At 45.3% G+C, this 14,020-nt stretch overlaps 1 long non-coding RNA gene and 1 other non-coding gene across 2 annotated transcripts in view; both read right to left on the reverse strand.

The window, feature by feature from the left end:
• Nucleotides 1-2,350: 2,350 nt before the first annotated feature.
• On the reverse strand, nt 2,351-2,423 carry TRNAY-GUA (transfer RNA tyrosine (anticodon GUA)). The gene has a single exon. It is a non-coding gene; the product is annotated as a tRNA-Tyr (tRNA).
• A 10,963-nt stretch (nt 2,424-13,386) lies between these two features.
• The window catches only part of LOC147377867 (uncharacterized), a 34,217-nt gene continuing 33,583 nt past the window's right edge, over nt 13,387-14,020 (reverse strand). The window contains exon 3 of the long non-coding RNA XR_015142225.1: nt 13,387-13,680. This is a non-coding gene — a long non-coding RNA (uncharacterized LOC147377867). The remainder of the gene's footprint in view (nt 13,681-14,020) is intronic.

A 14,020-nucleotide genomic window follows, 5' to 3' on the forward strand; every position in this document is an offset into this window, starting at 1 on the left:
TTCTTTAGGGCTGACTGGTTTGATCTCCTAGCTGTCCAAGGGACTCTCAAGACTCTTCTCCAGCACCACAATTTGAAAGCATCAATTCTTGGAGTTCAGCCTTCTTTATTATCCCCATTTTATAGATGAGGGAATTGAGAACTGGAAAAGTTGAATAAATTACCTATAGTCATACACCTAGTATTTGGAGTGACTGGGATTCAAACCTGGATCCTGTAAAGCAGATCTTAATCACTACTTCACTTGGTAATAAAATATGTATTGTCTTATATTATGTTTTCATATTTCATGTTTTCCTTTTATAAATCAATTCTTCATGAAAAAGTAACACATGCAGTTGTTGTTGTTGTTTGGTCACTAAGTTAAGTCTGACTCTTTGCAACCACATGGACTGCAGCTCATCAGGCTCCTTTGTCCGTGGGATTTCTAAGGCAAGAAGACTGGAGTAAGTTGCCATTTCCTTCTCCAGGGGATCTTCCCAACTCAGGGATTGAACCCATGTCTCCTGCTTCGGCAGGTGGATTCTTTACCGGTAAGATACCTGGGAAGCCCAATACATGCAGATGATAATGAAAGTGAAAGCTGGAAGTGTTAGTCTCTCAGTCATGTCAGACTCTTTGCAACCCCATGGACTGTAGCTCACCAGGCTCCTCTGTCCATGGAATTCTCCAGGCGAGAATACTGGAGTGGATTGCCATTCCCTTCTCCAGAAAATCTTCCCAACCCATGGTAGAACCTGGGTCTCTTGCTTTTCAGGCAGATTCTTTACTGTCTGAACCAGCAGGGAAGCAGATGATAAAAAATATATATATATCAAATAGCTCAGAAAGATATGCAATATAAGAGTATATCTCTCTTCAAATTCAGGCTCTATCCCCTTTTCCTAAAAGCAACCACTGCTGCCTGTTCTTTTGTATATTTCCAGAAATGTATGTGTGCATACAAGCAGCCCTTTATTATACAAAGAGAGTTAACTATTTGCATCTTTTTCTTTGCAATGTCTCTTGGCAAGTGTTCCAAGTCAACATATATAGAGTTCTTTATTTTCTTTTTCCTGGCTTCATAACACCCCATGGCAAGACCATACCATGACTTATTCAACAAGTTCCCTATTAATGATTTCATAGTAGACAGAAGCTATTGAGAGAAGGAGAGAGAGAAAGAGAGTTTGCACGGAAAACTACAGTAAAATGAGAAGGGGCAGGGAAGAAAAGCAGTACTAAAGGAGGAAATGCCTGATTCCCAGGTATATTGCAAAGAGAAAGAAAGCCTGGCTGGAGAATAGAAGTGAAAACAGAGGAGGTTCTGAATACATTGTGTGAATGTGGGTTCAAGAAGAAGCAGAGGGGGAGTCACCCCTGCAGGCTTAGTGGGATGAGAATTTGCCCTCTAACATCTTCTTTCCTGATGATTTCACCACGGTTTCTTATGGTCTCCCGTTTTCTGCCAACCCATCATTTAAAAAAAATACCCCACCCAAAAGAAAACAAACATGTTACTATTTATTCATGCAGGAGGCCCACTGGACACAATAGACAGCAGCACCAGCCCTAATTAAATGAAATGGGGCAGGTGTAATTCAAACCACCTCGGGGAAAGTATAATCTGCCACTAAAAAATATTCCCACCGTTCAGCCCACAGGGAAATCAGACCAGCCTCCTGCCCAGGTTCCCAAGCAGAGAGGCTGGACTCAGGGCAGCAAGACAAGAGGAGGTCAATTTCTCGCCAGCAGTCTCCTCCCTCCCCTCCAAGCTCGGTGCACCCCCACCCCAACCCCTCAGAGCTTGTTAACTGACAGAGTGGAGCTGCTCCCTTTGTGGACTGGATTGTTTCGCTAATTCACCCATGGAAAATGGTTTGGTTCAGATTCCAGGCTGAGGCAACAAGATACCCACTGTAAATCCAAGCTTGGGAATTGTATCTCTTTCGCAGCTTCCAGACATAAACTGCAACCCTCCTCCTCCCCAGGCAGCTTCCGTCTCAGCCTGGAAGGGGCTTCAGAGAGTCTCCAAGTTGGACCTTCCAGTTAGAGCAGATCCAGACCTAAAAGATGGGGCGACATGCTGAAAAAACTTTCAACTAGCCTCTTAATTTAGACATGGACCCTAAGAGTCAGAAGTGAGCTTGACCTAAGGATGCTCCCTGGGTACCAATGAAGATCATGTTGCCAAATGGGAATCTGACTGCATTCTCCACATTCCCCTTACCAGCTGCAGATGGGCTCTAGAATTAGATCTGTGCTGATTCAAACTCCAGCTGTACAACATTGCAGGCAGATTCTTTACCATCTGAGCCACCAGGGAAGCCCAAGAATACTCGAGTGCGTAGCCTATCCCGTCTCCAGCAAATCTTCCTGACCCAGGAATTGAACTGGGGTCTCCTGCTTTACAGGCAGATTCTTTACCAACTGAGCTATCAGGGAAGCCCCATTAACTATGCAGGTTTGGGTAAATTGTTTGATCTCTTCCTGCCTTCATCTTCTAGTCTATAAAATGGGAGAGTAATCCCTCCCCTCTCTCCCTCATAGAATTACTGAAAAATTAAATAGGAAACCCATTTCATAAAGTTCTTGGCAATAGTAGGGATTCCATAAGTGTGAACTTGATCCCCCTCCCCCAGAAGAAGAGTCCTTACCCACCCACTTCGGCCTCACTCCAGTTCTTCCTTCCAGGGTCCAGTGTAGAAGTGGGTGATTTCATGCAGAGGGTGATTGATGGGCACTAGACAGGCTCCCCACCTGTCCAAGACTGTCTCCACCACTCTCATGCCAGCTGTCTGAAACACCACTCACGAGTCATTCTCAAAGGCCGGGAGGGCTTCAGGATCTGTTAGTTGCTATGGCTGAGAGTCTTGGCCACTCTCATTTACAGAAGGGGGTAATTGTGAAGATAACCTGACAATGCATCTCTGCCTTGCCTTGGGGTTTCAAATGCACTTGGAACTCACGGTCCACCTCCAAGAGCAAAGTCACACGTGACTCTGATTCCATCCTGGCCTGGCCAGAGCAGAGCCAAGACCTGACCCTTCGATGGCTAGAAATGGTTCTTTCCCCAGTCCTCACCCCCACCCTGTCGCTGTCCAGGTGGAGCCAGTCCCATTCCCTTGACCTTGCCGCTGAGCTCCAGTTTCCAGCCATTTCATCACCTCTGAACCCTCTCCAGGTTCCCCGTGTCCCTCTCAGGCTGCCCGTCAGTCAACACTCATTACTGAGCCCCAGCTCTGTTCAGATGACTGTACTCGGAACTGGACAAGGGGCGGGAGCCAGAGTCTGGCCAGGGTGGACAGAGTATCCTGGGGAGATGACCTCATGGGCCCTTCCTCCACCAAGTATTTTTAGACACCGCTTCCCTCCCTCTCCCACTCAGCTTCTCTGGCCTTCCAGAGCAACCCAGATCTCCCCCAAATTCCCCTGAGTGCTACACCTCTTATCATTTTCAAAATCTTATGGGGTAGAAACAGTAAATATTCTTCCACAGACTCAACTCCTACTTTGAGGGGACTGACTCCTTTTCATTCCTAGCCCACTTCTTTTCAAAAAATAAGGACTGACTCTTGTTCTAAAATATCATGGAGCTCGGAGCATCTTTTCTCAAGGCAGGCGATCCCACCCACCTCCACAGCCTGGCCCCTCTTTATGCGGCTGTGTTGTGGTTTCCTTTGTTGCTAACCTAGTTTCGAGTCACACAGCCTAAGATCCTGGGAGCCGCTCTCCTCTCTGGTGTATGGAGAGACCCAGATCTTTTCGGAAAATTCCATGCAAGCAGCATCAAGAAATCCCAGGCTCTGATTAGCAGCAGCACATATGGATGAGAACTTGAGTCTGGGACCCAGGGTGTCAGGGTCTCCGTGTAGTCCCACCTTCACATTGTCTGCCTTTTTGGAGAAATTAATGACTCTGAACAGTCTGAAATATTCTCTTCTTTGCTTTTTTTTTTTTTTTTTTTTAACCCCCAAAGACACCCTGTGGTCAAAGAACTTGACCAGTAACTTACAAACGTGTCTGTAGGAGACTGCATCTCAGGATCTTAAGATGGAGGCGATTCCGATGCTGCTGGACTCAGCCACCCATCTCTTCCCCGCCTTCATGCTCTATCTCATCAGCTGTGTTGTGTGCTTAGTCGTTCAGTTGTGTCCATCTCTTTGCAACCCCATGGACTGTATGTAGCCTGCCAAGTTTCTCTGTCCATGGGGATTCTCCAGGCAAGAACACTGGAGTGGGTTGCCATGTCCTCCTCCAGGGGATCTTCCCAACCCAGGGATCTAACCCAGGTCTCCCGCATTGCAGGTGGGTTCTTTACCATCTCATCCACCAGGAAAGCCCATCTCATCAACTATAAGCACCTAATCTAAACTGAGCTCTAGGAAACCCAACTCCAGGCCATGCTCTGGCCATGGCTGCCAACCACTCAATGAGTGCTGAATGGTGAGAAAACCTTCACAGTCTACAATGAGCAGAGGGGCAGAGGTGATGTGTAGAAGGAGAGAAGGGTCCTGTCTCACCCGACCCGACCCAACTCCAGTGAAGATATTCGCCAAATGGAAGCAGTGCTGCTAGACAAACAGCTGGCTCTCAATAAATATGTGTCCATTTCTTCTGGGTAATAAATGCTGCCGAAGTCCAAGCTGGGCTGGAGTGGGAGAAGGCAGAGCTTTACCCGGGCCTGTGTAGTCAAGTAAGATCTGAATCACTGGGAAACTAGGGGCAGCTCCAGCTGAGTTCAGGGCTCAGCACAGAGCACCGCTCACATCGTCCCAGATGACAGATTTGTGTGTCTCATCTGTGATGTCCTCCTTGCCCAGAATAGCATCTGCCCGCATCCACTAACACAGTCTCCAGATCAAAAGCACCCCCTGGCGAGTACTCCCCAAGCCCTAGATCCAAAGGCTCTCCCCAACCTCGGGGCCCCCTCTCCAAGCACTTTGTTCAGAGCTCTTGGAGGACACTTATCTCCTCTCACTGCAGGGCAGGCAGGCACCAGTGGGGCAGCCCCTTTGCCAGCCATCTGGGATATAACTGCCTCTTGCAGCCTTTGCAAAATCAGAGGCACCCTGGCCGGGAGCCAGGACAGACAGCTTCCAGGGGAGATGGTCAAGGGGACTGATTTGTGCAGCACTCATGAGACATTGTTTAGGTTTCCAAAACCTCTCTGGGAGAAATTAGAGGGAGTGTTGCATAGATTTCCCAAAGACACATCAACCAGAGCAGAGAAATAATCTTTGGGAACTTGCTATGGCCCAATTTTTCTCTAATCAGGTAATCCCTGGAAGGTAAGAATACATGTAAATGTTTGTGTTCCACCCAGGAGTGTGTGTTGCTTCACAACTCCCAGTTTTATCATCCCAGATCCTGTTTGAATTTGATCACTCCTAGTAGGGATGAAAGGCAGCTCCCAGCCCAGAAGAAAGAGCTTCTCATCTGAGAATGTAGTAAATATTTAAATCAATACAGGAAGCAAAGAAAAAATAAATAAAATATACGGATTTAAACATAATGCTTTTTAAATGTTTTTTTATTGAAGTATAGTTAATTACACTGTCATGTAGCTTCAGGCATACAGCAAAATGATTCTTTTCCAGATCCTTTTCCATTATATGTTATTACAAAACTTTGAGTATAGTTCCCCATGCTATGCAATAGGTCCTTGTTGGTTATCTATTTTATGTACAGTAGTATATATCCATTAATCTCAACCTCCTAATTTATCCCTCCCCAATGAACACAATGCTTTTTTGCAAGAAATATTTGTTGAAATATACCTTAAAAATTTGGAAGAGAAAGTAGGGAAATAGGATGAGCAGGAAAAGAGAGTTTGCTTGTCACTATCACTCCTTCTATAATATACAAAAATTTGCCAAGGTGTATAGGACACTTTTTATTTAAAATAAGTAGACAGGTCGATGCATGGATGATAAACAAGGAACAATCTAAGGCAGTTGTTTAAACCCACTGTTGTGGTTAGGTTTGGTGTGCCAGCTATCATATCACGAGAGGTTGACTAAACCTCATTCTCAATGACAGAAATAGTCAGGTATCCTTTTCCTCTTAATGAATAAAAAGAATAGGAGAAATCAAAAGCTGATATTTGGATCTGTTAGGAATTATTTACTGAATCAGATCAACCCCCTCCTCACTCTCCCATATCAGATAACTTACAGAGAAAGGAAAGGGTCATCTGGTCACCTGTAGAGACACAAGAAGTCCCCCCTGGGGGTGTTATAGGGATAGAACACATCTGTGTGAGCTCCCTCGGGGATGAACCTAGGTTCATTGCAACAGGTGCTGAAGGTATGAGAAGTGGCTCCATGAAGCATCTCATGTGAGGATGTGGATACAAAGTCAGCATCTAAGGCAACTCTATCATGAGGTCAGCACAAGCCTTCAATTCTGTCCACTACAGAGACTACATTAGCTCTCAGTAAGTCGAGCAAACTCCATTTTAATTCCAGGGCAGAAAGAGATCAGGGCTTCCCGGATAGCACTAGTGGTAAAAGAACCCACCTGCCAATGCAGAAGACATAGGAGACACGAGATCTATCCTTGGGTCAGGAAGATCCTCTGGAGGAGGGCAGGACCACCCACTCCAGTATTCTTGCCTGGAGAAATCCATGGACAGAGGAGCCTGGCAGGCTACAGTAAATGGGGTCACAAAGAGTCAGACATGACTAAAGTGACTTAGACCATACACAGGAAGAGATCTGCATCTCTGTGCAGCAAGTGAAGTCTCCGAGCAGTGTTTAGGGGCCTTGGTGTAAACCTAGAGCCACCCTTCACTTAGTGAGCCCCTCATGCTGGGTGGTGCTTGGGGACCAGGGCTAGAAGGTAATGGCAGATCAACACACCCATCTCAAGCTCACTTCACTACGTGCACCATTGCAATTGGTTCACTCTTTCTTTCTTGCTGTCTTTCAGTTTCATACATTTGAACTCACATTATTTAATTCAATGACATTTCAATGGCTGCTCATTGCTCAGTGACTAACAGTGAAAATGAAGTCACTCAGTTGTGTCGGACTCTTTGCAACCTCATGGACTGTATCCTGCCAGGCTCCTCCATCCATGGGATTTTCCAGACAAGGATACTGGAGTGGGTTGCCATCTCCTTCTCCAGAGGATCTTCCTGACCCAGGGATCAAACCCAGGTCTTCCGCATTGCAGGCAGACTGTTTACCGTCTGAGCCACCAGGGGAACCACGAGTGACTAAAGAGGAATATTTAACAGATAAAGGGGTAGATGACCCAGAACCACCCCCACCTCTACTGTCATAGAAAATGTAGTTATAGAAAAAAAGGAGGCATTAATACTTGTGATCTACATAAGAGTCCACTGTTGGAGGTGAACTGAAATAAGATCATGATAACCAGGGCAGAAGACAACTGGTGAGATATCATCTCCATGTCACTAATTAGGCAACATCAGATTAGTGGATACTGACCATCTGAGTTGTAAGAACTTTAGAATATTAGCCAGAGTCATCTCAAATCCATGAATTTTCCTTCTGAAGTCCTCAAGGAGAATTGGAGGGGTCAGCATTGATTGAAAGGACAAATGAATCCTTTACTAAGGCACAAACCATGTGTCAGGACAGTTCCTGGGACGGTTCCTGCAGAACCACTGTGGAAGAAAAAGCAAGATCACCAGCTCCCAGGAGTCTACTGTCCAACACAAGCCGCAGGGAGATGAGCAAGCACTAACACCGCACACACTTAAATGTGTAGCGTAACAAATATATGTGCAGAGAAGAGGGAGCCACTATGTCTCCTGAAAGAAGAGTCCAGGGAAGTGACATTTTTCAGCCCAGCTTGGCTCCTTCACAGCACCTGCTGCCAGGATACATCCACTGCAAAGCCATTTGTGGGCTGAGATAAGCGTGCCTGATCCTGAACTTTGCCCGCCGGTCTCTGCAGCCCTAGTCACAGGTTCCTCACGATGTCTCAAGCCCTGTGTTTGCCTTGTCCTCTGTCTTGGATGTAAGGCAAGGCTTTGGCTTCTCCAAACCACTGCTGAGCTGTCCATCCTGGCAGAACTGCTCAGAACACCATCTTGGATCCCCTGTGGAGCTCTCTCTGCTCTGGGGACCCTCCGTCCTGACTCTCATCCCCTGCCAGAGGAACATGGGCCCATTCAAGCTGGCCAACTACAATATTGTAACAAATTCAACACAGACTTTAAAAAAAAATGGCCCACATCTTTAAAAAAAATAAAATAATGTGCAGTTCAATGGTTTTTAGTATATTCAGAGTCACTCATTAGTCACAAAATGTAACCAACATCATTTATCGATTTTGAAATGTTTTCATCACCCCTAAAAGACACCCCAAACCCTTGAACAATTACCTCCTCCTTCCCCATTCCTTCCCAACCCCCCAGCCCTAGGCAATCACTAATTTACTTTTAAACTTCTTTCTGCCTCTAAAGCGTTGCCTATTGTGGACATTTCATATAAATGGAATCCTACAATACAGGGTCTTTTCTGTTTAACTGATTTAACTTCTCATAATGTCTTCAAGGTTCAGCCATGTCGCAATATGTATCAGTACTTCATCCCTTTTTATTGCCAAATAATATTCCATGGCATGGAGAGACCACATTTGACTCATCCAGTCATAAAATGATAGACATTTTGGTTGTCCTCACTTTTTAGCTATTATGAACAATGCTACTATGAATATCCATGTGCAAGCCTTTGTGTGGACATGTTTTCAGTTCTCTTAAGTCTATACTAGAAGTAGAAATGCTGAAATGCAAAAATCAAAATGGCTGTCTGGGGAGGCCTTACAAATAGCTGTGAAAAGAAGAGAAGCGAAAAGCAAAGGAGAAAAGGAAAGATATAAGCATCTGAATGCAGAGTTCCAAAAATAGCAAGAATAGATAAGAAAGCCTTCTTCAGCGATCAATGCAAAGAAATAGAGGAAAACAACAGAATGGGAAAAACTAGAAATCTCTTCAAGAAAATTAGAGATACCAAGGGAACATTTTGTGCAAAGATGGGCTCGATAAAGGACAGAAATGGTATGGACCTAACAGAAGCAGAAGATATTAAGAAGAGATGGCAAGAATACACAGAAGAACTGTACAAAAAAGATCTTCATGACCCAGATAATCACAGTGGTGTGATCACTGACCTAGAGCCAGACATCCTGGAATGTGAAGTCAAGTGGGCCTTAGGAAGCATCACAACAAACAAAGCTAGTGGAGGTGATGGAATTCCAGTTGAGCTATTTCAAATCCTGAAAGATGATGCTGTGAAAGTGCTGCACTCAATATGCCAGCAAATTTGGAAAACTCAGCAGTGGCCACACGACTGTAAAAGGTCAGTTTTCATTCCAATCCCAAAGAAAGGCAATGCCAAAGAATACTCAAACTACCACACAGTTGCACTCATCTCACATGCTAGTAAAGTAATGCTCAAAATTCTCCAAGCCAGGCTTCAGCAATACATGAACCGTGAACTTCCTGATGTTCAAGCTGGTTTTAGAAAAGGCAGAGGAACCAGAGACCAAATTGCCAACATCCGCTGGATCCTCGAAAAAGCAAGAGAGTTCCAGAAAAACATCTATTTCTGTTTTATTGACTATGCCAAAGCCTTTGACTGTATGGATCACAATAAACTGTGGAAAATTCTGAAAGAGATGGGAATACCAGACCACCTGATCTGCCTCTTGAGAAATTTGTATGCAGGTCAGGAAGCAACAGTTAGAACTGGACATGGAATAACAGACTGGTTCCACATAGGAAAAGGAGTATGTCAAGGCTGTATATTGTCACCCTGCTTATTTAACTTCTATGCAGAGTACATCATGAGAAACCCTGGACTGGAAGAAGCACAAGCTGGAATCAAGATTGCCGGGAGAAATCTCAATAACCTCAGATATGCAGATGACACCACCCTTATGGCAGAAAGTGAAGAGGAACTAAAAAGCCTCCTGATGAAGGTGAAAGAGGAGAGTGAAAAAGTTGGCTTAAAGCTCAACATTCAGAAAACGAAGATCATGGCATCCAGTCCCGTCGCTCAGCCTTCTTCACAGTCCAACTCTCACATCCATACATGACCACAGGAAAAACCATAGCCTTGACTACATGGACCTTTGTTGGCAAAGTAATGTCTCTGCTTTTGAATATGCTATCTAGGTTGGCCATAACTTTCCTTCCAAGGAGTAAGTGTCTTTTAATTTCATGGCTGCAGTCACCATCTGCAGTGATTTTGGAGCCCCAAAAAATAAAGTCTGACACTGTTTCCACTGTTCCCCATCTATTTGCCATGAAGTGATGGGACTGGATGCCATGATCTTCGTTTTCTGAATGTTGAGCTTTAAGCCAACTTTTTCACTCTCCTCTTTCACTTTCATCAGGAGGCTTTTTAGTTCCTCTTCACTTTCTGCCATAAGGGTGGTGTCATCTGCATATCTGAGGTTATTGAGATTTCTCCCGGCAATCTTGATTCCAGCTTGTGCTTCTTCCAGTCCAGGGTTTCTCATGATGTACTCTGCATGTAAGTTAAATAAGCAGGGTGACAATATACAGCCTTGACATACTCCTTTCCTATTTGGAACCAGTCTGTTGTTCCATGTCCAGTTCTAACTGTTGCTTCCTGACCTGCATACAGATTTCTCAAGAGGCAGATCAGGTGGTCTGGTATTCCCATCTCTTTCAGAATTTTCCACAGTTTATTGTGATCCACACAGTCAAAGGCTTTGACATAATCAATAAAGCAGAAATAGATGTTTTTCTGGAACTCTCTTGTTTTTTCCATGATCCAGCAGATGTTGGCAATTTGATCTCTGGTTCCTCTGCCTTTTCTAAGACCAGCTTGAACATCAGGAAGTTCATGGTTCACATATTGCTGAAGCCTGGCTTGGAGAATTTTGAGCATTACTTTACTAGCGTGTGAAATGAGTGCAATTGTGCGGTAGTTTGAGCATTCTTTGGCATTGCCTTTCTTTGGGATTGGAATGAAAACTGACCTTTTCCAGTCCTGTGGCCACTGCTGAGTTTTCCAAATGACTTTAGGCAAGTTATTTCTCTAATCTTTCTTATAAAAGGGATAAATAATAAAGTGGGTATAATGGATGAAAAGGTAACATAATATCTGCCTAAAAGGATTTTGATGAAGATAAAAGAGATCAAGCATACAGAGCTTAGTCCAGGACCTAGCACACCTATTTTGTTCTTGTTCTTTGTTGTTTAGTCACTAAGTCGTGTCCAACTCTTTGCAACCCCAAGGACTGTAGCCGGCCAGGCTCCTCTGTCCGTGGGATTCCCCACGCAAAAATACTGGAGTGGGTTGCCATTTCCTTCTCCAGGGCATCTTCCTGACCCAGGAATTGAATGCATATCTCTTGCACTGGCAGGCATATTCTTTACCACGGAGCTACCTGGGAAGCACAACAATACTTAGAATAACTGCAGGGTTGGGTTTTTTTGTTGGTTTTTTTTTTTCCTAAAACTAAGTGGACTCCATATGGTAAACATCAGTTATGCATTAATTCGCGCTTAAGGTTTTGATTTTAAGTACTTGGAACATGGAACGCTAACTTAAAGTTCCTAATCATGAATATTCCATAATGTGGAGCTCAGGTGGCAGTACAGGAAATTATGGCATCCTCAGTGATGAAAAAAGAGGAGGACATCTATTTAATCCAACTCTTAATTTTTCAGTCAAGTCTCCAGAAGACTCTTAAGGCACAGATCCTACCCCCCAACCTGATCCCTGCTAAGGTAGAAGCATTCAAGTAGGAATTAACTTTCCTGTATCTTCAGGATGTGAGAACATTCCCCTGGATGGATTAGGAATCTGGTCAAATGTAGAAATTCGGAGAGTTTTCTTTTTTCTTTTCCTTTCCTTTTATTTGTCTTTTGAATGTGATTCGATGTCAAGCGAAACAGCCAGGTGAAATACTGCAGGTCTGCCCAAGACCCACCTCCTTCCCTTACTCACCATCATCAAAGTCAACAGGCATTTATTAATAAGCACGTATGCCTGACACCGCGCTGGGTTCTGTGCAGGGGCAACACAAGATTCCCTGACCTGCGGGAGTGGACAAGCTCAGGCAAAGCCTTGCTGAGCTACTTCCAGGCAGCCCCAGGGAAGACTGGGGGATGGATGGAGAAGGGGAGACAAAGGAGGGGCCAGGAACCTCAACCAGAGTGGAGACTGAGAATGTGAACAGTACCTGATAAGATCAACCTAGGCTGCAGTCTTGCAAGCGGTGTGGGGGTGCGGGTGAATTAACAAATGCATGACCTAGAGTCCTATTCACAGTTTTTTTTTTTTTCTCCACACTTTTCTTTTAATGCTAATTATTTGTTGGACTCAGTACAACTTTGCGTTCCTCAGAATGTATTTCAAGCTGGAATTCAGGCTGAACCTGACTCCCCAGGGAGAAATTGATGAAATCCAAAAAATACTTCATTTTTTCACCGCATTAACAGTACTCCAATTAGGCTGAACTTTCTGAAAGCAATCATCTTTCAAAATGGTTGCTTACACACATTAAAAAAAAAAAAACTCCCTAGATTTACAAATCATACTTCTCAGCTACAGACCACATCGCTCATCTCTGGGGTTATACTTGCAGATCCTCCATGTAGTCATTGAGAGAGAGTTTGAGGAGACCAAATATAAATGAAACTCCTTTTAAGGTGATGACCTGGAGGCCTTCCTGCAGGCAGTGTGCTTTGTTAGGAACTAATTAGAAGCCCCAGGCTCTACCCTGTTTGTGAATATAATTATGGAACTAAGTACTCAGAAAGCGTAGGCCTTCTTCTGGGAAGAGAGAAGTGGCTTTCTGGTGTCTTACAATAATTAAACTGGGGAGATTCTGAGAATTCTGTTTTCTTCACCCCTTGTCATTCTTTCCATCTACAGGCTTTGAGATCAATTTTTAGACTCTCTAACATATGGCATTCATTTTCTCTTCTCCATTCAGGGCAGGGTGTGTTCATAGCTCTTCCCCAAGCTTCTCGGCCCCGTTCCCCAGCCCCTGTATGGCCCAAAGTTCCCTTAGTTTTCCCTTTGACAAAAATGTTAACCCTGGAACTCAGAAACCAGAAAGCAAGCAAAAGGAAACCCCTAACCTTGGCCCCTGGAGAAGAACAGACTGCTGTGAGCCCAGAGGTTGCCTGCTCTGCCCCACCCTGCCCCACTCTCCCCCTCCCCCAAAGCCCAGGCTCCTTGCTCCCCGTCGAAGGCCATGGGCCCCACCCCACCCCCCACCCCAGCCTCGCTCCTGTCACCCGCCTGGAGGAGTTAAAACAAACAGTCCTTTGGAAACTCAGTGAAAGAAAACGGCTGAGTCAGGCCTTCTGTTTAAATAGTCCCCACCTGTTCTCCCAGCCCTGGCCTCCCCCCGACTCCCACCCTGGGCTCCCCCACTTCCCTTTCTCTTTTCTTTCTTTTCCCCTTTGTTGCTCATTTTCAAAAGGGCAGAGTTGACAGCTCTCGCCTTGAGCAAAGCCAACCCGGGGAGCCAGCCAGGAGCTGCCTGGTGCTGCTGACCCAGCGCTCTCCCCCGTGGCTCCCCCGCCACAGCCTGCACGTGGCTGGGCCCCCGGCAACCCGGGAGGGGAGAGAAAGGGAGGGGGGTCAAGGTCCCCAAGAAAGAGAGCCCCACCCTCCGCTTACCCTCGTCTCCCCAGGATGCAGCACCCAGGCACCAGGCCCAGCGGGATTCGTGAAGCCTGTGGAAGGAGAGAGATGAGAGGGAGGGTGTGAGAAAGAACAAAGGCAGACAGACAGACTTTCACCAAGGAACCAGACCTCCTGTCATCTGGAACCCTCCGTGGCCCCATACACTTGGTGCTGTGTGTAAAAATAGGGTCTTAGCATTGCAGAAATGGTTTAGTTGCCCATATTCAAAATTGAGGAAATGTTTCTAATGTACATAAATTGTGTTAGAGACAAGGCCTGAACCCACTTAAGTACCCTCAGGGCACACATGCAGGCTTCTAGAACTCCCTTGTGCCTCCTTGGAAGACTGGCAACCTCTCCAAGTCCTGTTCCTGGCACTGGAAGTCAAAA

The sequence above is a fragment of the Bos grunniens genome, chromosome 2 (genome assembly GCF_055505025.1).
Source record: "Bos grunniens cultivar Pamir isolate PY7600 chromosome 2, Bosgru_T2T1.0, whole genome shotgun sequence".
Taxonomy (NCBI): domain Eukaryota; kingdom Metazoa; phylum Chordata; class Mammalia; order Artiodactyla; family Bovidae; genus Bos; species Bos grunniens.